The 25,286-nt window shown below is 46.7% G+C and overlaps 2 long non-coding RNA genes across 4 annotated transcripts in view; both read right to left on the bottom strand.

Annotated features, from left to right (window-relative positions):
* The window catches only part of LOC132367301 (uncharacterized), a 67,501-nt gene that overhangs the window by 6,944 nt on the left and 35,271 nt on the right, over positions 1-25,286 (bottom strand). For all 3 annotated transcript variants that reach the window (XR_009503753.1, XR_009503752.1, XR_009503754.1), the window contains exon 2: positions 93-2,577. This is a non-coding gene — a long non-coding RNA (uncharacterized LOC132367301). The remainder of the gene's footprint in view (positions 1-92; positions 2,578-25,286) is intronic.
* On the bottom strand, positions 18,172-23,461 carry LOC132367302 (uncharacterized). The gene is made up of 3 exons (XR_009503755.1): positions 23,295-23,461; positions 21,718-21,847; positions 18,172-19,252 (listed from the first exon to the last, which is right to left on the bottom strand). It is a non-coding gene; the product is annotated as an uncharacterized LOC132367302 (long non-coding RNA).

The raw sequence follows: 25,286 nt of genomic DNA, 5'->3' as shown, positions 1-25,286 counted from the left end.
AAAGACAGGAAGACGCTTCACAGCTTTCCCACCCTCTATTCCCTGACCCAAGGCCTGTGCCGACCAGGACTCTGGTAGCTGTCCTCTCTTACCTTCAGACGTTGCGCAGAAGTTGAAGAAAGAGGACAGGGTTGGCAACGATGTGGTGCTTCCCAGAGGACGAGTCCTGTGCAGGGCAGCAGTGGGAGGCATGAGAAAGTGCCCGTGGCAGTGGGGGGCAGCTGGGGGGCGGGAACAATTCTGCCATCCAACATCGCTCAGGATGATAGAGAAGCAAACAACAGAAGGGAGAAGAAGTCACAAAGAAACTATGTGAAAATTCACTAGAAACAAGAAATTTGTGCGGAATTAAAGAAACCTCAGCTAAAACTGGAGTCGGGACAGGCCTGGGAGCTCTCACCCTGCAGTCATGCTTTGTCATTTACTCCAAACAGGAAGCCACCTATGCCTACATCTCCCACAGGAAGGTGTTGCCTACTTTACCACCAGCAGGAAGAAGAAAGCGCCTCTCTGCCCAAAGGTAGCCCAGCCAATCAGAGACCATAGTAGTCCAACCAATGAGAAACCTCCATACAATGGACTCTCAGTTTCCTCCAATGGAAACTTTGGTTATTACAGCCCCTCGCAACTCTCCCCTTTTCCCTATAAAAGCAAGTTCCCTGCCTTGTTCGCTGGATTTGCCTGTAGTCCGCCATAGTTCACACCTCCCAGTTTACAATTCCTCTGGCTATTCCTGAATAAACTCCCATTTGTTAGTAAAATAACTGGCTAGGATATTATTAAAGTTGACAGCTGGTATCTACAAACATCAACTTGCCCTCCTGCTGAAGGACTGGAGGAGTAGATCACCAACCCAGTAAAAAGAGAGCAGATCTGTTTTCTGGCTTCACTTGAGGGTGAGCAAAAAGGAAAAAAAACAAAACCCAAAAACCCCAACATGGAAGTCATGAAAAAAACAATTGTACAGGAGATATGGGGCAGTGTCCAGGAGGTGAATAAACCTCCAAAAATGACCCACTGCAAGTCATTTCAGACATCTTCCTAGAGCCTAAGAAGGCATGGAGCCTGCAGAAAGCAACAAGATGAGATGCAGAAGGAGGTGGGTGAGACAAGGGAGTCGGCAAGGAAACTAGAAACACAATGGCAGGACCCAAGCCATACTGGTGGCAGTGAACATTGGAATTGATGCCACAGATAGTTGAGTTGGTGGTTCAGAGAAGAACACAGAAGAAAAAGACAAGTAAATAAAAATTACAATTGATAATATGATCATTTTAGAAAAATGGGGAAGAAGAGACAGCAGACAAATGAAAAAAAATGGTGTTCATGAGTGAGAAGCCAGAACAAATGAAACAAACTCTAGAATTAAAGAAGCAACACAAAGAAACTCTTCTGAGCTGCAAAAAGAACTGTGTGTACGGAGCAAAAGGACCCAGGACGTTGTAAGCAATGCTACAGCAAAATTTTCAAAGGAGGAAAAAAAAAAAAAGGAGAAATCCTAGAAAGTATCCAGGTAGAAAAGGCAACTTCGTAATGGGGACCAGGGGGAATGGGATGGAGACCAAACAGAATTGTCTATGCAATTCTAAATGTCCAAATGATAGGAGCTAACATGTACCCAGATGGTGCTGCACTATAGACCTTGTTCTGTTCGTTATTTGTTCACTTAACCCTGTTTTAGAGATCCATTCCAACGTGCCGTCCATGCATCTCCTTGGTTGCTGCTGTTTGCCAATGGCATGCCAGAACGGGTGTCCTCCATGTTGCCTCATTCCTTCTCATAGGGATGGGCACCTGCAGTGCTTCCTATTTCCCCTTTTGTCCCAAAGCGTGCGCTCCTGGATGAGATTTTCTCCAGGCTATAAATCAAGGAGTGGGGCTGCTGGTTTTAGATTGTTCTCCAGAATGGCCGTTCTATTTGTTTGGATAGCCCTCCACTGCTGATGCACCGTGGCTGTCTCCCACATTTGCTCCTACACTTGGTACCATCCAACTTGCTATCTTGCTCATCCGACGGGCAGTATTGTTTTTTTGTGTTTTGTTTTTAATTTATTGAAGTATAGTTGATTTACAATGTTGTGCCAGTCTCTGCTGTATGGCAAAGTGACTTGTTTTAATGCGCACTTCCTGGACTTCAAATGAATCTGAACACTCCTTCATACATTTATTTGTGAGCGATCCAGTTTCTCTACTGGAGAAACGCCTGGCCATCTCTCTGACTGGTTCGAGAACTGAAGTGGCCGCAGTCAGTCCTTTCAACCCAACCACCTCTTACAATTGCCTGGGATGCAGTCTTCCCATAACCTGTGTCTGCCGCTTTCCTGATGCCCGCCTCTTGTGGAAAGGCCAGGACACAGCAGGAGTCACCAACTCAGAGTCACGTGGGGGCCGGATGACATAAATGACTCCAGGAAACCCGTGTAAGACAGGAACACCCAGGGCACGGTTGGTCCTTGGCTTAAAAAAGACAACCACACAGTTGGTCCAAAGTACATTTCTCAGAGACAGGATAATTCAGTCTTAAATTGTATCCAGTGTAGACAACTAGAGGAGTCCCCACTCCAGGCGTGTGTATACCTGCAGATAAAACGATTATGAGCACTTTTTTTGGTTTACCTGTACTTTCAAAATTGTCTGTAATAAACCTAAATTACTTGTGTAATTTTTAAGAATTAAAAAAATCAAAATATTTTATTCAGGGTATACATCAAAGTGTCCTGCCTTCTTGCTCACTTGTTTTAGGTGGATTCATATGTGTCCCCTCCTCAGAAAGGCCTCTTTTAGGCCATGTACCTAAAACTGTGCCCTTGTCACTCTCTGTCCCCTCACCCTGCTGTATTTTTCTTCATGTCCTCATCATTACCTGGCAGGATTTCACACACCTCTGTTGATTTGTTTACTCTCTGTCTCCCCTTCTGTAATGTAAGCCCCATGAAGGCAGGAATTCTGTCTGTGTCATTCATGACTCTATCCCAGCACCTTGGAACTGGTGCATAATGGGTGTTCAAATAACATTTTTAAATTAATTCTTGGCCAAATATCAGAGAAGATGCCCTTCTTCTTGCCAGACTTTAAAAAAACCTAAATGCTTCTCTTTAAAAGGTAGTGAGAGACAGTTCAGAATTCCAAGAGATAGACATCAGTTGAAAGGGGTTTTCCACAAAGTTCCTTCTATTACCTACTCAGAATCATATCAAATAGTCATCAGATGTTGCCAGCACTGACTTCTCAGCCCCCACTAGGGAGGTTTCTCTCACTGTTTCAAACGTTCACTTGCAAAGATCACCCCTCCCCCATTACAGCTTAAGTGTCTCCTCTTCCATGGAGGTGACAGACATAGGTCACATCCAATAACTTTTGCCTTTGGGGAGCATTTAGAGATGAGCATTTATTTCTGATAAAAATATCAGGAAGCAAGTAATAACTTAGAGCAAGATAAAAGGATTGTGAAAAAAATCTCAGGCTTTTGTTCTCTCTCCTTGTTAAAACTTGGATCATTTGTCTCTTGGGGTGGGTAACAGTTTATGGAGCCCATCTTTTCCCCGTTCCTTCCTTCCCCCTCCCTCCCCTGCTCACCCAGCACTTGTCTGTTCCAGAGGCCACATGAGGTCCCCAGATCCGGAGATGAGCACAACAGTCTCTGCCCCCAAAGGGCTCACAGAGCAGTTGGGGGAGATGGGGTGAGGGGTGCCCTAAGCAGAGGGGAGAGCGCCCTGGAGGCCTGGAGGTGGGGGGCATGAAGAGGATTAGAGGGTAACGGTGAGAGTTGGGTCATCACCCTGCTCCAGGCCCCACTAATCACCCACAGCAATTGGCAAAAGCAAGTGCTCCAGGGTGGGCAAGGCTCTGGGGCAACTAAGAGTTTCCCAGGACTGGGTCTCGGGGCTTCATAGGGACTGGAAACAGGGAAAGGCCTGAGCCTCCTATCTGCTGCTATCTGAGAAGTGGCCACAAGGTGGCAGCAGAGGCTCATTGGGGTCACCCATTCAGGTCTGAGTCCACAGATACCCAAGGAACCCTAGCATGGCGCTGTGGCCAGAGGAGGGGGTCAGAGTCAGGGTGTCAGAAGTGCATGTGTATGTGCCTGTGTGTGCGCGCGTGCACATATGTATACGTACAATGTCTGTGTATATATCGTGTGTGTGTGCGCTCACGTATACATTGTGTGCACATGTGTGCATCTGTGTACACGTGTGTATACATATGTGTGGGTGTGTGTATGTATATGAGTTCTTGTGTGTGTAGGCACACGTCTATATGTCTGTGTGTGCATATGTGCGTGTGTGCCTGGTCACATATTTGAAGATGTTTTTTAGCAAAGGATCCTAAGTCAGTCTAGCAAGAATCCCCCTACCCTTGATGTCCAAGTCCTTGGCCTGCCTTTAGCAGAATCTTGTTAGACCAGTTGAGCAAGCACCTCCCTACCCTTGAAGCCTGCTCTTAGTAACTTGCTGTCCACCGGCCCCTCATTCTGCTCCTTGCTTAGGAGTCCCCAGCTGTCTTTGCGGCACTCAGAGTTGGGCTCAGTCTCTCTCCCCTACTGCAATAGTCCTGAATAAAGTCTTTACCATTTTAACAAGTGTCAGAATAATTTTTCTTTAATAAAGCAAGAGCAAAGAGTAGAGTGAGTGGGGGGAAACTGGAGGAAAGGAAGTCAGAGAGGTGGGAGGAGGGGGCAGGCCAGGTCATCCCATAACTCACCTTGGCTTCAGCCTCTGTGAGCCCTTCACCTCTCGCCCCTGGCTGTCCCTGCCCCTCTCACCTGGACACCTGCAAGAGGCCCCACCTGGTCTCCCTCTTTCAGGGAGACCCCCAGCCCACCCTCCACTCTGCAGCCAGAGGCTCCTCCAAAGCCCAGACCTGACCCTGTCCTTCCCCTTGAGGGCCCCCAGCCAACAGGCGGTCCAGCTCCTTGGCCTGGCGGGCAAGCCCTGAAGCTCAGAGCCCGTAGGCGGCTTCACGCTTCCTCCCTCCGAGCCTCAGCTCACCCCATTCCCTCTTGGAAATGTACATCTGAGTCCTACTCAATTTTCTAGGCCCAGCCCAGCCCTCACCTCCTCCAAGAAGCCTTCCCTGTTCTCTGCACCTGAGCTCCTTACCTCATAGCGAAGCAGGGTTGGTTCTGCTCCCAGAGCCAGACCATCAGGCTCCCTGAGAGCAGGGACCATCCGCGACACCCTCTCTTCCCCACTCTTTCCAAGTCATGGGTCAAGAGGCTACTCAGCCATCTTGGATGTTTTGGAGACAGAGGACTGGCCAGGATGGACTCTTCTGATCCTTCTTGGCTGGGGTGGGAGGAGAGGGTGGCACTGGGTTTGTGGTCACCATCACTGAAGCCCTGGATGTCAAAACTCTCAGAGTTTGTGTAGCACAGTGTTAAGAAGATGGGCTCTGGAGCCAAAGTGCCTGGGTTCAAGTCCTGGTTCTGCCATTTAGCAGATAAGTGACCTTGGGCAAATTATCTAGCCTCTCTGTACTTTGTTTCCCCATCTGCAAAATGGGCTAACAACAGGGTTGTTGTGAGAATAAAACAAATTAACACATATGTAAAGAACACTGACTTCGGCACATGGCAGGGAGTTAGGGTTATGCAGTTACGAGCTATGATCGTTACAACTGGGTTCAAATCCAGCAGCATCTCTGTGACCTTGGACAAGTCAGTTAACATCTGGGCCACCAACGTGCTGTCCACATACACACACAAATACACACACGTATATGCATACGTGTACATAAACACATACACACAAACACATACATGCATACACGTGTACACCCACACAGTTCTGTGTGTTTCTTTATTTACTGTCTTCCTTCCCCATCACAGACCTAAATGTAAGCTCCGTGAGGGAAGAAAGTTCAGCAGTGAGGCACCAGCTCCTAGCAAAGTGCCTGGCAAATAGTAGGTACTCAATAAATATTTTTCAAATAAACGAACAGACCTCCATCTCACAAGGCTGCAGTTAGGAATGCACACAACAAGGCAGGGAAAGCACCCAGACAGTTTCCTCCGCAGAGGGGAGGGTCTGGGACTGTAATCTTAGAGGTGGACACCAGGGCGCAGCACAGGACCAAGTCACTTAGGCCACGCTTAACCCTTGCCAAGGGAGCTGGAAGACAGGGACCCTCCTGCAACTCCTGGGAGGGGTGGGCTGGGCACCTTGAAACACCACCCTCCATCCCTCCATGCCCAGGCCGCCACGGAGGCTCTCACAGGTCAGATCCACACACGTCACTCATTCCTTAGCCAAACCGATGGAATCACAGATTGTCACTTTCATAGAGCTCAGAGCCTAGTGGGGAGGCAGTCTCTGAACAAGTAATTAATTACTTTAGTTAAAGTAATTAAAGCAAACAAGTGTGTGCTCTAAGGCTGCGAGCATGAAACACAATGCATGGAACACAGTGACCCTGTGTTTCAGGCTGAGATGTGATGGCCGAGCAAGAGTTAAGCAGGTGTCAAGGGAAGGAGATGGTGAGAGCTCTCAGGCAAAAGGAATAACCTGTGCAAAGACCCTCAGGCAGGAATCCATTTAGTCTTTGGCCCAAAGAAGGGAAGAGACTCCCTGAGATCACACAATGAAAAGCAGAGCCAGGGCTGGAGCCCAGGCTTTCTGGCTCTCCGTCCAAGCCTCCTTCCCTCATCCCTGATTTCCCTTCCAATAAGCTTCATCTCTGATGCAGCTGCAGCAGCAGCTGTGCTGGAAGCAGAGGAATTTTGGCCCTGATACTGCCTGACCCAACTTCCCCAGAATACGAGCTGATAAGAGATTTTAATTCTGATGTCTAGACTAAGACAATGACCAAATGTCCTACAGCAGATAGGGCTGATAAGAGCCTGTATTTGGGGAAACGAGGCTGCCCTCTCTGTGATCATGTTTCAGGGGACCTCGGCCAGGGCAAAGGGACTGCCGGGGGCTGCAGAACTGAGCCTGGAGGCTTCTAACAGGCTAAGAACACTGGCTGGGAGTCAGAGACGCTTGGGAAGGTCCAGTTAAGACTGACCTTCCTCTAGATGAACATTCCAGGGAGACTGAGCCGGGGACAGGGCAAACCAGTTTTATCAGAAGGGATAGATAAGGTTGTACTGGAAACAAAACAACTTCTACATCCAAGAGGCTTAAAACCACAAAGATGTATTTCTTGCTCATACGGAGTCCACCATAGGTGCAGCAGGACCTCAAGTTGGCTCAGCGTGGCCCCTGCGTTTCAACATGGGAAGAGAGCACAGGGAAAGAGGAGCGTCTGCTATTAAATGCCGCCACCTGGTGGTCACAGTGAGGCACGTGGCAAGGCCCAACCTCCAGCTGGCGGTCCTGCGCAATCATCCCACGTGATCTGGTCTGAGCAGCAGTCATGTCCGTGTGCCCACCGTGGGATGGGCAGTCAGAGACACCTGCGAAGCCACCATGGGGCCAGCCCTCACTTAGCTGAGCATCCCAAAAAGGCCATGGACAACCTGCCATGGGCAGTCACGTCATTTACTGAGCTCTTGCTATCAGCCGGGTGCTCCCTGGGCACTATGATAACATTTAATCCCCATGACAATGCTGCAGGTAGGTACCAATATTCCCCCCCCCCCATTTTACAGATGAGGAAACTGAGGCACAGGCAGGTTTAAGCAATTTGGCCAAGGCCACACTGTATGTAAATGCCAGAGTGAGACTTCACACCCAGTCGTCTAACCTTTGAAAAGGGGGATTTAAAAAGAGAGAAAAGGGGATTTTATGAGGAGCAGCTTCCATAATAAGTGAGATTTTGAGTGGTGGATGGGTGAAGAGGATATTTAAGACATTTTTCTGTCATGTAAGTCCTGCCTTTATGTCTCTTAGAGAGATTTCAGTAAAGATGTATGGCTTTTTGGTGACTTTCTTCTTTTATGATTATTTGCATTTTTTAAATTTCGAAATGTTTCTAACCCACCGAATAGTTGCAAGCATACCCTTCATGGAGATCCACCAACTATTAACATCTTGCCATACCCAGGCCACCTCTCTCTCCTCCTCCTCCTCCTCTGTCTCTGTCTCTGTCTCTGTCTCTGTCTGTCTCTCTCTTTCTCTCCCTCTCCATAGACACACACATCTCATGTTTGCCAAACCATCCAAAGGTAAGATGGGGCCTCATGATACTTCATCCCCAAACCCTTCACCGTGCCTCTCCCAGGAACAAGGGCACACTTCTCCTACACAACCCCACACCAAAGATAATCAACACTCTTTAGGCAAATCACCCAACACAACGTCCACACTCCCATTTGTTTATTTTTCCCGATCCAGGATCCAATGAAGTGTCACGTGCGGCATTTGGCAGTTACGGCTCCCCAACTCCGTTCCTCATGGTTCTAGACCCTTTGAGGAACCCTGGCCAGATGTCCTGCAGAGTGTCCCACGAGGTCCCCACGTCAGCTTCAGGCCAAATGTTTCCATCAAGGGCGGCACAGGCCGTCAGCCCATCTCACCACGGCCAGGGCCCAGCCTGAGGGCCCCCTGGAGGTGGTGACAGCCAGGCCCCTCCAGCATCAAAACACGCTCCCCTCTATCGTTAACAAGTAATCTTTGGGGGGATGCTTCAAGACTGTAAATATCCTGTTCCCCCAACAACTTTCACCCTGTGCTCTCAGCATGCCGCCATGGCTCCTGCTTGCCTCGCTTACTACATTGGAGGTTACACTATGTTAATTTCCTAATTCTTCAAGCGGACAGATAGAGCAGGCCTGGTCCTTTTGGATGTGGTGCCATCTGAGCCTGTCCCAGGCCACCCAGTGCTTTCCAGGTCACACTGAACGGCAGGAGGAAGGAGGGTAGGCAGGCTGCTGCAGGGGAGGAGGCTGGCGCCAGCCCCAACTTCATCCCCAACTGGCCGTGGGGCCCAGGGGTGGCCCTAGGACCAGCAGCATCTCTCACCTGGGAGATTACCGGAAGCTCGGGTCTCTGAGTCGGAATTTGCATTCCAGCGAGGCCCCTGGGGGATCCGTGTGCCTGTGGATGTCACGGAGCTCAGTCTCTTGGAGCTTCAGCCTTTCCAGGTGAGGGCAGCGCTGCTCAAGTCTGGCCTTTTCAGAAAAGCAAAGTCTAATACCTGCCTGTGCAAGACGGTGATGATGGCAATAATGATGATGATGGTGATGATGACGGTGACAACAACTACCATATTTCTTTTTTTTTTTTTTTAATTATTTATTTATTTATTTATTTTTGGCTGCATTGGGTCTTCATTGCTCGGGTGGGGGTTACTCTTCGTTGCGGTGCACAGGCTTCTCATTACAGTGGCTTCTCTTGTTGTGGAGCATGGGCTCTAGGCTCATGGGCTTCAGTAGTTGTGGCACACAGGCTCAGTAGTTGTGGCACACAGGCTTAGTTGCTCCGCGGCATGTGGGATCTTCCTGGACCAGGGCTCGAACTCGTGTTGCCTGCATGGCAAGGCAGATTCTTAACCACTGCACCACCAGGCAAGTCCCCATATTTCTTTTTTTGTTAAACAACAAACGTCTGAGCTCATTTCTAAGGAACGGAAATGAGCTCAGGTATTTAACCAAGACTTCTGAATAGCATGTTTATAATAAATAAGAAGAGTGGAGGACTTTCTTGGTGGTGCAGTGGTTAAGAATCCACCTGCCAATGCAGGGGACACGGGTTCGAGCCCTGGTCCGGGAAGATCCCACATGCCGTGGAGCAACTAAGCCCGTGCGCCCCAGCTACTGAGCCTGAGCTCTAGAGCCCTCGAGCCACAACTACTGAGCCCACGTGTCACAACTACTGAAGCCCGCGCACCTAGAGCCCGTGCTCTGCAACAAGAGAAGCCCTCACACGGCAAGGAAGAGTAGCCCCGACTCGCCGCAGCTGGAGAGGGCCTGCGCACAGCAACGAAGACCCAATGCAGCCAAAAATAAAAATAAATAAATAATATTTTTAAAAATATTTAAAAAATAAAAGAGTGGAATTTGATGGAGGAAGGGGTCTGAGGGGTATTAATCAGAAATTCCATCGGTTGGGTTGACTCGGGCGGTCCCAGGGCCACACAGTTTCTCCCTCAAGCTCCTCTTCTACAGAAGGAGAGTGAGACACGCACCAGCAGGAGGGTGGGGAGAGGGACAGAGCCAGGCAAGGCAAAGCCTGCCATCGCCTTGAAGTCTCCCCAGCTTGTGTTTTATCTTCAAAACGCGAGCCAAATTCTCCTTCTGTTCCATAATATATCCATGTTTGATTCAACATGTTGAAAATGTTTTGAATTGCCATCAACAGAGAATATCCTTCCTACCCTACTGATCCCACGGCCTTGTCCCCCTCTCCCTGGTACAGCCCCAGGACCCAGTGGTTTGTGAAGGGTGTGAAGCAGGCAACTTAAAGTGACCTGCACACCTGCCTGAGGACCCGCCCACGACTGCAGAAGGGAGCGGAGAGGCTCAGATTTGTCCAGAATCACCGCTGGGTGAGATGATGTCGCACCGCACAGCCCTCACCTATGTCCAGTGTTTTTGTCTGCAAAGGTTTCACTTCTAACCCCACCCCCGCATTGGGTTTTATACAAACCCTGTAGGCCCTGCTGGTCAGGGATTATGACCATCCCCATTCTACGGATGAGAAAACTAAGACCGGGAGAAGGAAAACAACCCACCCAAGATTACCCGGCAAGTTACTGGCAGAAATGTTTCACAGACTCAGATGTCCTGACTTCCAGACCACTGAGTCTTCCTGCTGGCCTGTCCCTGGAGTCTGGGCCCTTCCGCCATGAGGGTCCAGCAGAAGAGCTGGCAGGGCCAGGAGCCCCTCTGGTGTTGCCAGGGGCAGAGAGAGGCCAGCTCCCACCTGCCTGGGCGAGGCAGCCACAGCCTCAGGGTAGGGGCGCTTCTGCCATGCGAGCCAGGTGAGCAGACGGGGAGGCCCTTAGAACAAGGCAGCAGCAGAGGGGCACATTTCCAGGGCCTGCTGGATCTCCCCAGGCTCGGGAGCAGCCTGTGTACGGCTGCGGGGGGCGGGGAGGGCAGGCAAGACCTTGATAAGGAGTCAGGTCTCAGCCCAGGTGGGGGACGCTTTCTCACAGTCGGGGCTAACCTTGCCCAGGGAAGCCAGGAGCTATCCCAGCAGAGGCTGGCTGACCTCACTCTCCAAAGGGGATGCTGAGGGGGTTCCTGGGCCAGGCACCGTGTCGAGGCTCTGAAGCCCCTTCTGATAGGAAGGTGAAGCCAGCTTCAATGCTGTGGCCCTTACCATCATTTTCAGCTTTTCCATGAGAGGTGGTAGAGGACCCCAGAGCTGCTGTCCCCATGTGGCCTGGCAGAAGGTAGTGGGTCTCCTGAGGAGGAGATGACCACAGAACTAGAAACCGAGAAACCTCCATCCAACCCCACAACGTTGCTTCACAGATGCTGTGTGTCATTGAGCAAGTCGCTTCACCGCTCTGAACTCTCAATTCCCTTCCAGGGAGTGAGAATACTGCTCTTCCTATCTCAAAGCACTGATTTTGGAAGCTCACAAGAAATGAACAAGGGGCCAGATTTTCAAAATATACTCTCTGCTGCACAGAAGACCTTCTGTGCAGTAAACCTAAGTTTACCCTTATCCCATTTTTCGGATGGAAAAAACTGAGGCCCAGAGAGGAGAAGCAGCTTGCTCAAGTTCACACAGCACATCAGAGACAGTCTCAGGGCTTGAACCCAAGGTTCCCATTCCCAGTTCAGAGCTGTCTCTCTCAAAAGACCCCAGGAACTGGGTCACTGAAGTAAGGCAAACACTCCTTCCCCTGGGGAGATGGGTCCGTTTGTCAGTAAGTGGTTAAGGAGCCCATTGTGGTCTTGGGGCAGGAGTTCACCTGACCGAACATGTGGACACTGGCTATCTTCCCCTTCCTAGAAGGTCAGGGGTGTCTCTTGTGTCACTCAGGCCACACAAGAAAGATGCCCACAAGTCCTTGCCACTGGAAGGCTGGGGACCCCAATCACCACCTTAAGTTGTATAGCATGTCAGAGTTCACAAAGGACTAGGTGACCTGGGGTAAATCCCTGCCCTGGACCTCAGTTTCCCCATCCGTAAGACACACCAGAGGTCGGGCTCCCTCTCTGATTACCTTTGGCTCAGAACACAAAAATGAAGTCTTGATTTTGTTCTCAAACCGAACAGATTAAAATATTCGGCTCTGAGGCAGCTTCTTTTGGAGCCCAGCCCTCACCCAGCGCTAGCATCCCAGCCACCTCCCAGGCCCGAAGGCTCCCCTGGCAGTGGTCCAGAAGCGGCCCGGGCACATCTGCTTCCACTCAGCGTCCTCCGCCTGCCGCTCTGCCGAGGACTTGGCCCATGGCTTCGTGGCTCTCAGGGACTGGAGAGACGGTGGGACCCAATTAAGGAAGAGACAAAGGCCCCTGACAGGGCGGCCCTTCCAGTTCTCACGGGGCCCTCCCTGCCCTGGAGCAGCAGCCAGACCCAGGGGCCCGCTGGGCGGTAGCTGAGTGACCAGAGGGTCAGCTAGTGGGGAAGAGGAGATGCTAAGCGGCCTTGGGTAGTTAACTCAGACACAGACCCTGCAGGGGCGAAGGGGCGGGGAGGGAGGGCAAGAGCCAGAGGTCTGGTCCGGGCCCTGGGTGCTGGAGGGGAGACAGAGGGGCAGCTGGGGCCTGGTGGTGGACCAGGTCACTGGCTCCAGCCATAGACAGACCTGAATTCAAATCTGTACTTTGCAACCTCAGACACACTCCGACGTGCTCTGTTTCCCCATCTGTCAAATGGGTCTGAAATGTTACCAGCCACACAGTCATTGTGAGACTTGAATGAGCCAAGCTATGCAAAGTATCTTACACACTGTACATGCCAAGGAAACTGTAGTTACTATTTTACTACTATTATAGTAGCCCCCCTGCCCTTATCCGCAGGGGATAGGTTCCAAGACCCTAGTGGATGCTTGAAACCACAAATAGTACCGAACCCTATATATACTATGTTTTATCCTATGATAAAGTTTAATTTATAAGTTGGGCACAGTAAGAGATTAGCCACAGTAACTAATAATAAAATAGAACAATTATAACAACATACAGTAATAAAAGTTATGTGAATATGGTCTCTGTCTTTCAAAATATTTTATAAATTGAATACCTTTTCCATCTTCACCAAGCATGTATCATGCACTGTGGCCCTAATTTTACAGTTTGAGGTACACCAGCAAAACTGGCAAGAATTTCTTATTCCTTCTTCACAATTTCACGAATAGAAGATTAGTTCTTAGTAGATCTCAGCAACTTCAGCATATGATTTTTTTTTTCTCACTATGTTGAGAATTTTCACCTTTTTACTTACGGGAAGCAATTCACGGCTTCTTTGGCAGATCCAAATTGCCGGCATCGCTACGCATGAGGTTTGGGGCCATTATTACGTAAAATAAGAGTCTCTTGAATTCAAGCACTGTGATACCTCAGCAGCTGATCTGATAACCAAGAGGTGACTAACAGGCAGGTAAAGGGGTGATTCACGTCCCAGGCAGGACAAAGATGGACGGGGGTAGATTATTTCATCACGCTACTTAGAACAGTGTGCAACTTAAAACAGATGAATTGTTTCTTTCCGGAATTTCCATTTAATATTTTTGGACCGTGGTTGACCACAGGTAACTAAAACCGTGGAAAGCAAAACGGCAGATAAGGAGGGAATGCTACAGTATTATTAACATTAATGTTGGAGAGAATGAAGAAGGTCCAGTTCAATATCTCACTTCCAATATGTTGCCCCAAATGGTGAGCTGGGCAGACTTCCGAATGCCCCTATGGCTACAACGTAGAGGGACAGAGCTGGAAGTCCCATGGGGATTTGATGGGGTGAATCAGACCCGGGAGTCAGAGGCAGGCTTGGTCCTATGATGTCCCACCAAGCAGGCACTGCGGCCTCAAACCCACAGGGGACCAGGGCCCACAGGCTCTGACCTTCCAGTTCTGAAACTCCAGAGGTCCTCACTCCACAGAGTGGGTTTTTAAATCTATTTTAAGAATGAAGGGCAGTAGAGCAAGGCCTGTGAGTCCCTCGGGGCAGGATGACCTGCCCTTCTAAGCAAGGAGTGTGACTTTCCAGCCAGGGAGTGGCCACCAGTTCAGCCTGGCTTGTGAGCCTCATTTCGAACGCCAAGGGCAGCCTCGGCACCCAGGTTGAGTGTGGGAGCTGTTTTCTTTCTGTAAGGCCCCACTCCTGGGACTTGGCAACTCAGGGAAGGGGACTGTCTGCCCCAAGGCAGTGCACGAATATTTGCGGAGCGCTTACATTGTGCCAGGCCCTGGGCTGAACCTGGGGACACAAAGGGCACACAGATGTCGTGGTCCCTGCTCCCCTGCCAGGCCATGGGAAACACACACACACACACACACACACACACACACACGAGAAAGAATTACAGCTGAGGACTGTGAAGGAAGCAAACCAGGACTCTGACTGAGAAAAACTCGAGGACGACTGTTGCCCCCAGGATGGTCAGAGAAGACTTCTTCAAGGAGGAGATAGAGCGTGAGAAGGTACTAGGTAGAAAGAGGGGGCAGGGATGAAGATGCTCCCACTTTTCTCCTTTGCAAGGTCCTGTGACCTTGCAGTTCTTCCCACTAAAGATGCAGAGTCTATTTCTCCACCCTTGAATCTGGGCTTGGCCATGGACTCGCTTTTCCAATAGGCTATTAGGAGACCTGACCTACACAGAGTCTTGAAAACATGCTTGCAGGAGTCTACCTTCCCTTGGACTCCTGCCTTCACCCCCAGCAAGCCTACTGGAGAGATGAGAGAGGCACATGGATGAGAGCCAAGTTGTCTCAGCCATTGCAGCCAAGGCCAGGCTAGACCAGTCAACAGCCCTCGGATCACCCACATGTAAGGGACCCCAGCCAAGATCAGCAGGGCCACTATCCAACCCACCAGTGACCCAAGATGTATTAGTGGCCCCAACCAAGGTCAACCAAGCCCCAACCAGACCATCAGAGCTATTTGGCTGACTCACTGCCTCCTAAGAAATCATGAATGATTGTTGTTTTAAGTTACGAGGTTTGGGGATGGTTTGTTAACTGATACGGGGGGAGAGCATTCCAGACAATGCGAATGGCATTTAAAAAGGCTCAGAGGCAAGAAAGAGCTTCATGAGTTGAGAGAAACAAAAAAGAAGGCCAGCACAGTTGGAATGCAGATAGGAGAGAGAAAATGAGATCCAGGAGGTGGATGGGAGCCAGATCATGCAGGGTCTTGATAGGGGCTTGGATATTTTTCTAAGTAGAGAGGGAGCCAGTGGAAGGTTGTAAGAACATGGTAAACTTCCCTCTGGCTGTCCTGGGGAAAGGAATTAGAAGGAACAACAGTGGAAGTGAAGAGGCCATTTATGGAGGACTCCCCTTTGCAAAGCAGGGGCTGGTCACGCCAAGACTCTGAAGTAGGCATTCGGGGTAAATTGAAGCCCAGGGAAAATGAGTGGGATGCAGCTTAAAAAGTGCTTAAAGGGAAATTTATAGCTTCAAATGTTTATATTAGAAAAAAGAGAGGTTTCAAATCAATGATCTAAGCTTCTAATTGATGAAGCTTGAAAAAGAAGAACAAATAAACCCAAAGGAAGAAAAAGGGAGGGAATACTAGGGAACAGAAATCAATGAACCATAAGAGAAAAAACAATAGAATAGAATAAGTCAGTAAGATCAAAAGATGTTTATTGGGGAAAAATTAATAAAATTAATAAACTTCTAACCAGATTGATCAAGAGCAAAAAGAAAGAAGACACAATTACCAATATCAAGAATGCAGGAGGAGCATCACTATAAATCCTAACAGGACAATAGGGGACAATACAAACAGCATTACGTTAATAAATCTGAAAATTTAGATTAAATGGACAAGTTTCTTGAAGGACATAAATTAACAAAACTAACTCAAAAAAAAAAAAAATAGAAGATCTGAATAGTCCTATATCTATTAAAGAATTAGATTTGTAATTAAGTTTCACACAAATAAAACTCCAAACCCAGATGACTTCACTGGTGAATTCTATCAAATATTTAAAGCAGAAATAACACCAATCTTACACAAACTTTTTTAAAGAATATAGGAGGAGGAATTTCCCAGCTCATTTTGTGATACCCATCATTCCCATGATACCAACATCAGAGACAATACAAGTTGAAAGAAAGAAAGAAAGAAAGAAAAAGGGAGAGAGGAAGGGAGGGAGGGAGGAATTACAGAACAATATCCCTCATAAACAGAGAGGAAAAATCCTTTAAATTTTAGCAAATTGAACACAGCAATGCATAAAATGACCAAGTACATTTATCCCAGGAATGCAAAGGTGGTTTAACATTTGAAAATTAATTAATATTATTCACAATATTGACAGAATAAAGGAGAAAAGCCACATGATTATCTCAGTAAGTTCAGATAAAAATGGACAAAATTCAATACTCATGCATAATTTAAAGCTCTCAGCAAACTAGAAATAGAAGGAAATTCTTCAATTTGATAAAGAATGTCTATTAAAAAAAAAAAAGCTAGGGCTAAAATCCTACTTAATGGTGAAGATTGAATGCTTTCTCACTAAAACTGGGAACAAGTCAAGATGCTCACTCTTAACATTTTGATTCAGCATTGTACAGGAGGTTCTAACCAGTGCAATAAAGCAAGAAAAAAATAAAGTACATACATGTTGGAAAGGAAGGAGCAAAACAATCTTTACTGGGGAAAAACCCCAATCCCATATACACAGAAAATCCCAAGGAACCTCATAAAAAGCTACTACAACTAATAAGTGAGTTTAAAAAGGTTGCAGGATACAAGGTCAATATTCACAGATAAATTGTATTTCTATATAATGGCAATGAACATCTTGAAATTGAATTTATGAAAATGCCATTTACAATAGCATCAAAAAGATATCAAACACTTAGGGATATACTTAACAAAATATATGCAACACCTGTATGAGAAAAACTATACAATATTGCTGACAGATATTAAGAAATTCCCAAAGAAATGGAGAGATATACTATATTCTTTGACTGAAAAATCTCATTGTTGTTAGAAGTGATCTACAGATTCCCCCCAAATTGAACTACAGATTCAGGGCAATTCCAAACAAAATCCCAGCAGCCTTTTTTATAGAAATTGACCAGGTGATTATAAAATGTATATGGAAAAGAAAAAAACCTAGAATAACTAAGATCATGTTGAAAAAGAAGAAGAAATTTGAAGGACTTAAACTTCCTGATTTCAAACCTATTATAACACTGTAGTAATTAAGACAGCATGCTACTGGCAAAATTGTTGACATAAAGATCAACGGAACAGAATAGAGAGTCCCGAAATAGACCCAAGCATATATGGTCAGTTGATTTTGATGAAAGTGTCAAGATAATTCAAGGAGGAATCAGTATAAAAAATAAATGAACCTGACCTTTACCTCTTGCCATATACAAAAAATTGATGTAAAATAGATCATAGGCTGAGGCATAAAAGCTAAAATTATAAAACTTCTAGAAGAAAATATAGGAGAAAATCTTTCAACCTTGAATTAGGCAAGAATTTCTTATAAAGGACACAAAATGCACTAAATGTAAAAGAAAAAAAATTTTAATTGACCTTCATCAAAATTTAAACTTCTGCTCTTTAAAGACATTGTTAAGAAGTGAAAAGACTAGCCACAAGCTAGGAGAAAATATTCACGATACAATATTCTGACAAAGAACCTGTATCCAGAATATATGAAGAAATCTTTCAAATCAATACTAAAAAGATAATCCAATTTTTAAAATTTAAGTTTGAATAGACACTCCACAAAAGAAGATACACAAATAACCAATAAGCACATATGATGCTTAATGTCATTTGTCATTAGAGAAATGTAAATACAAATGACAATGAAATTCTACTACACACTCACCAGAATGGCTAAAATTAAAATTACTGACAATACCAAGTGCTGATGAAGATATGGAGCAACTAGAATTCTCATATATCACTGGTGAGGATATAAAATGATACTTTGAAAACAGGTTGGCAGCTGCTTATAAAGTTTAGCATGCATTTACTGCATCACCCAGCAATTCCACTCTGAGGTATTTATCTTAGAGAAGACTTGTACGTGAATGTTCATAGTAGCTTTACCTGTAATATCCCCAAATTGGAAATAATCCAAATGTCAGTCAACTGGTGACTGTATAAAAAAACTGGTACATCCATGCAATAGAACACTGATCCACAGCCAAAAGAAGTGAACTACTCGTATACACATGGGTGAATCTCAAAAATGTTACACTGAGTAAAAGAAGCCAGATACAAAATACTACACACTATATGATCCCATTTATATCAATCTCTGGAAAAGGCAAATCTAGTCTACTGTGACAGTAAGCAGATCAGTGTGGACTGAGGCCAGAGGTGGAAGGTATTGTCAGGAATGGGTCATGAGGAAACTTTTGGAAGTGACAGCAATGTTCTGTATCTTGATAGCGGTGGTGGTTACACAGATGTATATATCTGTCAAAACACATCAAAATATACATTTATGGATGCATTTTATTGCATGTAAGGTATGTCTCAATAGTTACTTTTTAGAAGAGTTCTTTAAACAAAACATTTGTGGAAAGCAGGTAAGACTGAAGAGTTAGCAACATTTACTAATCATAATTACAGCATTTACTAAGGACCTACAATGTGCCAAGTACCACGGAACGGCACTTCTGCAGTAAACAGAAACAGACCCTGCTTTCAAGGAGCTTGCAAAAAAGTTGTTACTGGGGAGGTTTGTGCCATAGAAAGTTAGATGGAGTCCTGACATATGTGGAAGTTGGTTCTAAGGTCAGCACATAAGGAGAACACTGGGAATAGTTAAAATCATCTTTTAAAAATCCTGTATGGGACTTCCCTGGCGACCCAGTGGTTGAGACTCCGTGTTTCCACTGCAGGGGGTGCGGGTTTGATCCCTAGCTGGGGAAGATCCTGCAGGCCACACTGCGTGGCCAAAAAAGAAAATTGGGACCCTCAGGGTGTCCTAAGTTTGAAAATCCTTTATGGAGGTGCCATGTTGGAGACCAATATCCTAGAACATCCTCGGTACATTCAACACAGCGAGCTCCCCTCTAGCATGAATTTGACTGTAGTTTCATTGGCTGAACTCAGGATGAGACAGCTGCCTTGCTGGGGCCTTGTGTTCAAGTTGTCTTGCATCCTCATTCTCCTCTTGTTCCAACTCTCTGGGACCTTTTAGATGATTTTGGGCAAGATGAATATATCTTCCACTCCATTCAACAAGGAAGGAAGGCCTTGGGATATAGAAATGAAGTGAAGTCAGAGTCCTTGCCCTGAGCAACGCTTACAGCCTGGATGGGGAGATAGACACATAAACATCTATAATCCAGTGCTAAGTGCTGTGAAGGATGGATACAGAAAGTTCAGGGATGAACAGAGGGGTGTGTGTGTGTGTGTTTGTGTGTGTGTTAGTAGAACTTGAAAGGCTGATTCTATTTTTTTTTTAACATCTTTATTGGAGTATAAATGCTTTGCAATGGTGTGTTAAGTTTCTGCTGTATAACGAAGTGAATCAGCTATATATATACATATACCTATATCTCCTCCCTTTTGCATCTCCCTCCTGAAAAGCTGATTCTAAAATGTATATAGAAATTGAAAAGAGCGAGATACTCAAAGAATATATTGATATAAGTTGAATGAGTTGCTCTACCAGCTGTCAAGACTTATATAAAGATATAATACAGAAAAGTCAAGCTGTAGTAAAATGTGATGTTGGTACAAGAATGGACACACAGTCCAATGGGACAGAATCCAGAAACAGACCCACACATAGACGGACACTTGACTGAAGACAAAGGTGATGTGGTGAGGAAAGGACAGTGTTTACAATAAACAATGCTGTTTAGGGATTGCCATATGGAAGGAAAAAATGAACCTTGACCACTATCTCACATCATACCAAACAAAAAAATTCCATGTAGATTGCAGACCTAAATATGAAAAGCAACTATAAAACTTTGAAAAGATATTATGAGCCCAAGCTAGGGAAGGACTTCTCAAAAAGCACTAAACATAAAGGAAAAGTTTGATAAATTTGATACATTAAATTTTAAAATGTCTGACCCCCCAGAAATGCAATTAAAGGAGTGAAAAGATAAACCTCAGGGTGGGAGAGGATATTTACAACACGTATCTGACAAAGAACCCATATCCAGAGTAAATTCCGACAATCGAATGAGAAAAAGAAAGGATAAATGACTTCAAAAGACACCTCCCCCAGAAAATCCAAATGGCTAATAACAATGAGAAAAGGTGTTCAAGCTTACTGGTAATGAGAGAAATGCAAATTTAAATCATGAGATGAAATAACATACCCACTAGATTGACAAAGATTAAAAATCTGGCAATAACAAGTGTTCACAAGGATGTGGAGCAATGGGAACTCTCATTCACTGCTACGAGAGGGTAAGTTGGTACAAACACTTTAGAAAACAGTTGGCATTGTTTCATACAATTGATGTAATGCATATCCTATGACCCAGCAATTCCAGTCCTAGGTATATAGCCTGAAATTTGAGTGCTCATGTGCTACAAAAGACAAAAAGGAAAGTTTATAGCAGCACAGTTAAAATGTCTATTGGCAGAAGAATGAATAAATAAATGATGTCATATGATAAAAAACTGTACTCAGAGAAAGTTAATGAACTGCAATTATACACCCCAATGTGGACGAGCTTTGCAAACATAATATTGAGCCAAAGACGCCAAGCCCACACAAAAATATGTGCAGTATGATTCTGTGCACATGAAGTTCCAAAAAGTGGGCAAAATGAAACTCTGTGGTTTAGGAATGCCTTTGTAGAAACAAAACTATAAAATAAAGCAAGAAATGATCACAACTTAAGGCCATGGCTAACTCTAGTGGGAAGAGAAAGGCACACAGGGAGTTCTGGTTGCTGATTATGTTCTACATCTCTACCTGGGTGGTAGTTAAGTGGGTGTTTGCTTTAAAATTATTTGTTAAACTGTACACATATTTTGTGCACTTTTCTATATGTATAAATATTCCAGAATAAACAAAGTAAGACAAGAAAGAAAGTGATGAGAAACATGCAGACAGGAGAGAAACAGTGCCTGAGGAAATCAGGGAAGACTTCATGGAAGAGCGGGTCCATTCAGCAGATGCATACTGAGAGTCCTCCACATACCAGACCCAAGATGACAAAAGTAAACAAAGACACACACTCCCTGCTCCCGTGGAATTTATATTACAGGGAGGGAGACAGACAGGAATCAAATAACACACTGTAAATGCTTAACTGACAGAACCCCTTGGGGATCTTGAGCATCTTTACCCTTTGAGGGTAAAGTCCAGGGGCCCTAGGTTCTGAAGAGTGAATATGGTTTGCTCGGGAATGGTGAGATCGGAGCGGGCAGCACCAGTGAAAGTTCTCAAGTGGGAGGAAGCTTGGCCCCAAAGAGCTGCTGAAAAGCTCACGTGACCACGTGCAGAGAACCACTGAGGAAGTGGCATGAGATTAATAGCATGGAGAAATGGAAGAGGGTATTGGGACTGGGCTTTGAGGGTGGATAGGAGTTCACCAGGCAGAAATGATAAAATCCTTAAAGACTGGGATTTTGCTACATATGCCTAGTACATAGATGTGCTCAGTAAATACATGCTGATTTCTCTTGGAAAGTAAAAAGTCAGAGAATAGAAGAAGAATTTAGAGGTTATAAAGCTGGGGCCACTGACCTTGGCCTGGATGAACGGGGGTGCAGCAGTTGCAGGGCTGGGGGAGGGAGTTTTCTTAGCATCCTGCACTCTATCTCATCTGTCAGCAGCTTTAGTGGTCCATGAAATCACCAACAGAGGAAGGAGGGATCTGGAAAGGAAAACTTCGAGAGACAAGCCATCTGCACCTGGAAGCAGCTGACACACTGGCCGCCACCGACACCACGAAACTGGCTTGCACCGCCTCTTCCACACCCGTACCCTAAACCCCAGGGTCTCATGAGGGTGACAGCAGCAGGGCCTGGGGACACTGGAGCCAGACGCAATCAGAGAGAGCAGCTGCGGCTGCGGTAGCTTCAGGAATCTGGTTGTTAGTGGGCAGCTGAGGGAGCCTCGCTGTCTCCCCTGTGTTTACTTGGCTCCATTGAGGGGCTGGAAATTTGATCTCCGTGGGGACCAGGCTCTGGTCAGCCCCTGCCTAGAGTCTCTGACAGAGCCCTGGCCTCTCAGAGCTGCTCAGAAGACGTCCTGTTATCTGGGAAACTGAGACCAGAAAGCAAGCAGAGGCAAGAATTGCCCAATCATAACCGAATGATAGCAGCCCCCATAGATGGGGTGCTTATAACGTGCCAAGCACTGGGCCAACCCTTGCAAGGAAAGTATTTTTGTTTAACAGTTGGGGAAACTGAGCCTCAGAGAGGGCAAGTTACTTGTTCAGGGTCACACAGAGCTAGAGCTGGGCTGAGTCCAGATCTGCCCAATTCCAAAACCTGTGCCCCTAACCACTTTCCCATCCTGTCTCCAAGGGCAGTGTTCGCTATATGCCTGGGATGCTGGAAATCCAGGCGCTACAGCCAGGGGCTCCTGGAAGTTCTGCATCCACGGTGACCTCCCCTCCGTGAATAACCCTAGAGTTAGGGACATCTGTCCTCACCTAGCCTGACCACCTTCCCACAGAAAGCTTTGATCTCCTGGTGACCTCTCCGATCCCACCTTCCTTGAGCCCCTGCACCCCTGCCTGGGCTTCTCACTGCCTTGAATGCCTCTGGAATGGGTCTGCAGACACCAAATTTCCAGTAGCAAGAATTCCTCCTCTGAACCAGCCATAGAAGGTAAACCCATGAGGATGGGGGCTGGCCTGTTGTCCCTAGGACCCCCACCATGTGGCACAGCACCTGGCACAGAGAAGGAATGAGAAAGGTCCCCAGCTCGGGCATCTAGCATGGGAATATATGGCACATTGAAGAAAGGCAGTTCTGCTGCTTAACAGCTGTGTGGCCCCAGCCATGGGATGCAACCTCTCTGAGCCCACTTCTCCCTCCACAAAACAGGGTTATTTTTTTCATTCATTCCATGATCTCGTGAATGCAAAGGGCTTAGCGCCCAGCAAGTGCTCAATAAATATTACATCCTGGATTTGAACTTTGATTTTTTTTTTTTTTTTTTTTTTGGCTTTTGACTGGTTTTCAGACTCTTTCTTCTAGCAATGTGCTACAAGTTTCTGGGGAATAAGGACCATGTACCCATTGCCAAGACACCCAGCACAGTACCAGGAATATGGCCAATACTAAAACTCCATTGTTGATTTGAAAACTTACCTTTCCCATACTTCTCCATTTGTGTGCAGTTTCTGTGGATTTCTCTAAGCCTTGTTAAACCTGTTTACAACTTCAGACTGAATCCCTCCCAGAGTAAACGATCCAAGTGACTGCTTTATCTGGTTGAACTAAGTGTCTAACCTTAATCCCTCCTGCTGTAATTCCAGCCCATTTTCTCACACTCTGTCCTGAGGTGGGAGCAGCTGTTCTTTTTCCCCTGGAGAGGTCACATGCCCTAAGCAGGAAGAAAGTGCCCCCCATCTCCACTCCCAACCTGGGAATGTTCCCGGTACCTTTCCTACCGGAAATTTCTGCACCGAATTGCTTTCCTTTTCTTTGATGCAATAATGCTTCTTTGGGCTAGTCATTCCCCAACCAGGCCTTTTAGGGGAATACTCCTGAGCCTTCCCAGCTTGGGGAATTCCAAGGATGTCAAGTCAGACATCCAGGACCCTCCCCACTGCCCAGGAGACTGGCCTGAGCCCCTTCTTGTCTGGATGGGGGAAGCGAAGGTCCCCCAATGGGTTGGTGGCACAGCTGGTCCTGACTTACTGTCTCCTGCTCCCAGGCCTCTGGGCCACCCGTGGGGCTCTCATGCCCACTGTCTCCTGAGGCAGTGTTCCCAGCCCAGGAGAACAGAAGGGTTACACTTTCTGCATAAAGAATGTCAGGGACACAGTGGTCACCAAGCCTCCAGCCCGCCCCTGTCATTCTTCCTGGAATTTTGTGCCCATATCCTGCACCTGCGACCCAGAGTGCAGACTATTCCTTGTGAGGTGACCACACCAGCAGGGCCGGCGCTCTTGGTGAAGAAAACAAAACAGTGTCAATTCATCGTGCACACACACTCACACCACCTCCATGTGTGTTAAGGGCAGCACAGTGGCCTCCTGGGTCTGCAGGCCTTCTTAGCACACCCTGGCTCTCAAACCTTGTGACTAGGCCTGGAAGCTCACCAGCAATTCCCACAACCCTTCCCAGAGCCTAAAACTGAGTCACAGCGTTGAGTCCTAGAGCCAGAAATCATCTGCGCTCCTGCCCAGAGCAGAAAACCCTCTTCCAGTGCCTATTGACAGGGAGCTCATGATCTATCAAGGCACCTCCCCCCACTGCTAGACAATCCCGGAGGCTGCCTGGAGGAGAACAAAGAGCAGGGTTATGGGGTCAGAGAGACCTGAGTCCAAACCCGGACTCCAGTGCTTGCTAGCTACGTGGCCTCAGGGAAAGTGGCTGCACCTCTCCGAGCCTACATTTCTCCATCTGTACAATGGGGAATAGAGCATTCGCCTCATGGAACTGATGTGAGAATTAAATGAGAGGACATACGGAAACCTGAATGTCAGCTGCCGTCTCCCCGCCCCTGGAGATAACGGAGCAGTGACCATTGTCACGATAACCACTGATTCTACTGAGAAATGTATGCCGTGGACGGTGCTCCGTGCCTTATGTGGGTTATATTATGTAATCGATTTAGACCGATGAAATAATATAGGCCGGGATTTAGACCCAGGTAACCCAAACTGGGAACTGCTTATTTAACCACAGTAATACATGCCTCTTCAAACCTGCTGATGGTAAACGTTCAGTAAATGCTAGTCATCATTAGGGCTATAATTACTGGATTGCCAGGCATCTTTCACTCCAGTCTAACGCCCTCTCCATGATTTCAGCATGAGGGTTTCGCCTTCTTGTAGTCTCTCTGCTTCCAAACTTCTCAGAGCTGATTCAGTGTGGATCACTCAGTATCTCCAGAAGCACTCTCTCAGTTCCTTGGTGCCTCTACTGAGATGCGACACTCAGCCCCTTCCTCAAGGGCCAGGAAAAACTCATTCCCCCAAGGCATCTGTGGGTGTGCCCTAGATTTAACTGAAGATGGAACGTGGAAAAATGTTTACAGTGTGGAACACAACTTTATACTGGACATCTGACTTTGCCATTTTTAAGCATCCTTTTCTCCCCAACCCCACACCTCCAAGAATTTTTCCCTGTTCA

The sequence above is a fragment of the Balaenoptera ricei genome, chromosome 6 (genome assembly GCF_028023285.1).
Source record: "Balaenoptera ricei isolate mBalRic1 chromosome 6, mBalRic1.hap2, whole genome shotgun sequence".
Taxonomy (NCBI): Eukaryota; Metazoa; Chordata; class Mammalia; order Artiodactyla; family Balaenopteridae; genus Balaenoptera; species Balaenoptera ricei.
This window is presented reverse-complemented; position numbering and strand designations above follow the sequence as displayed.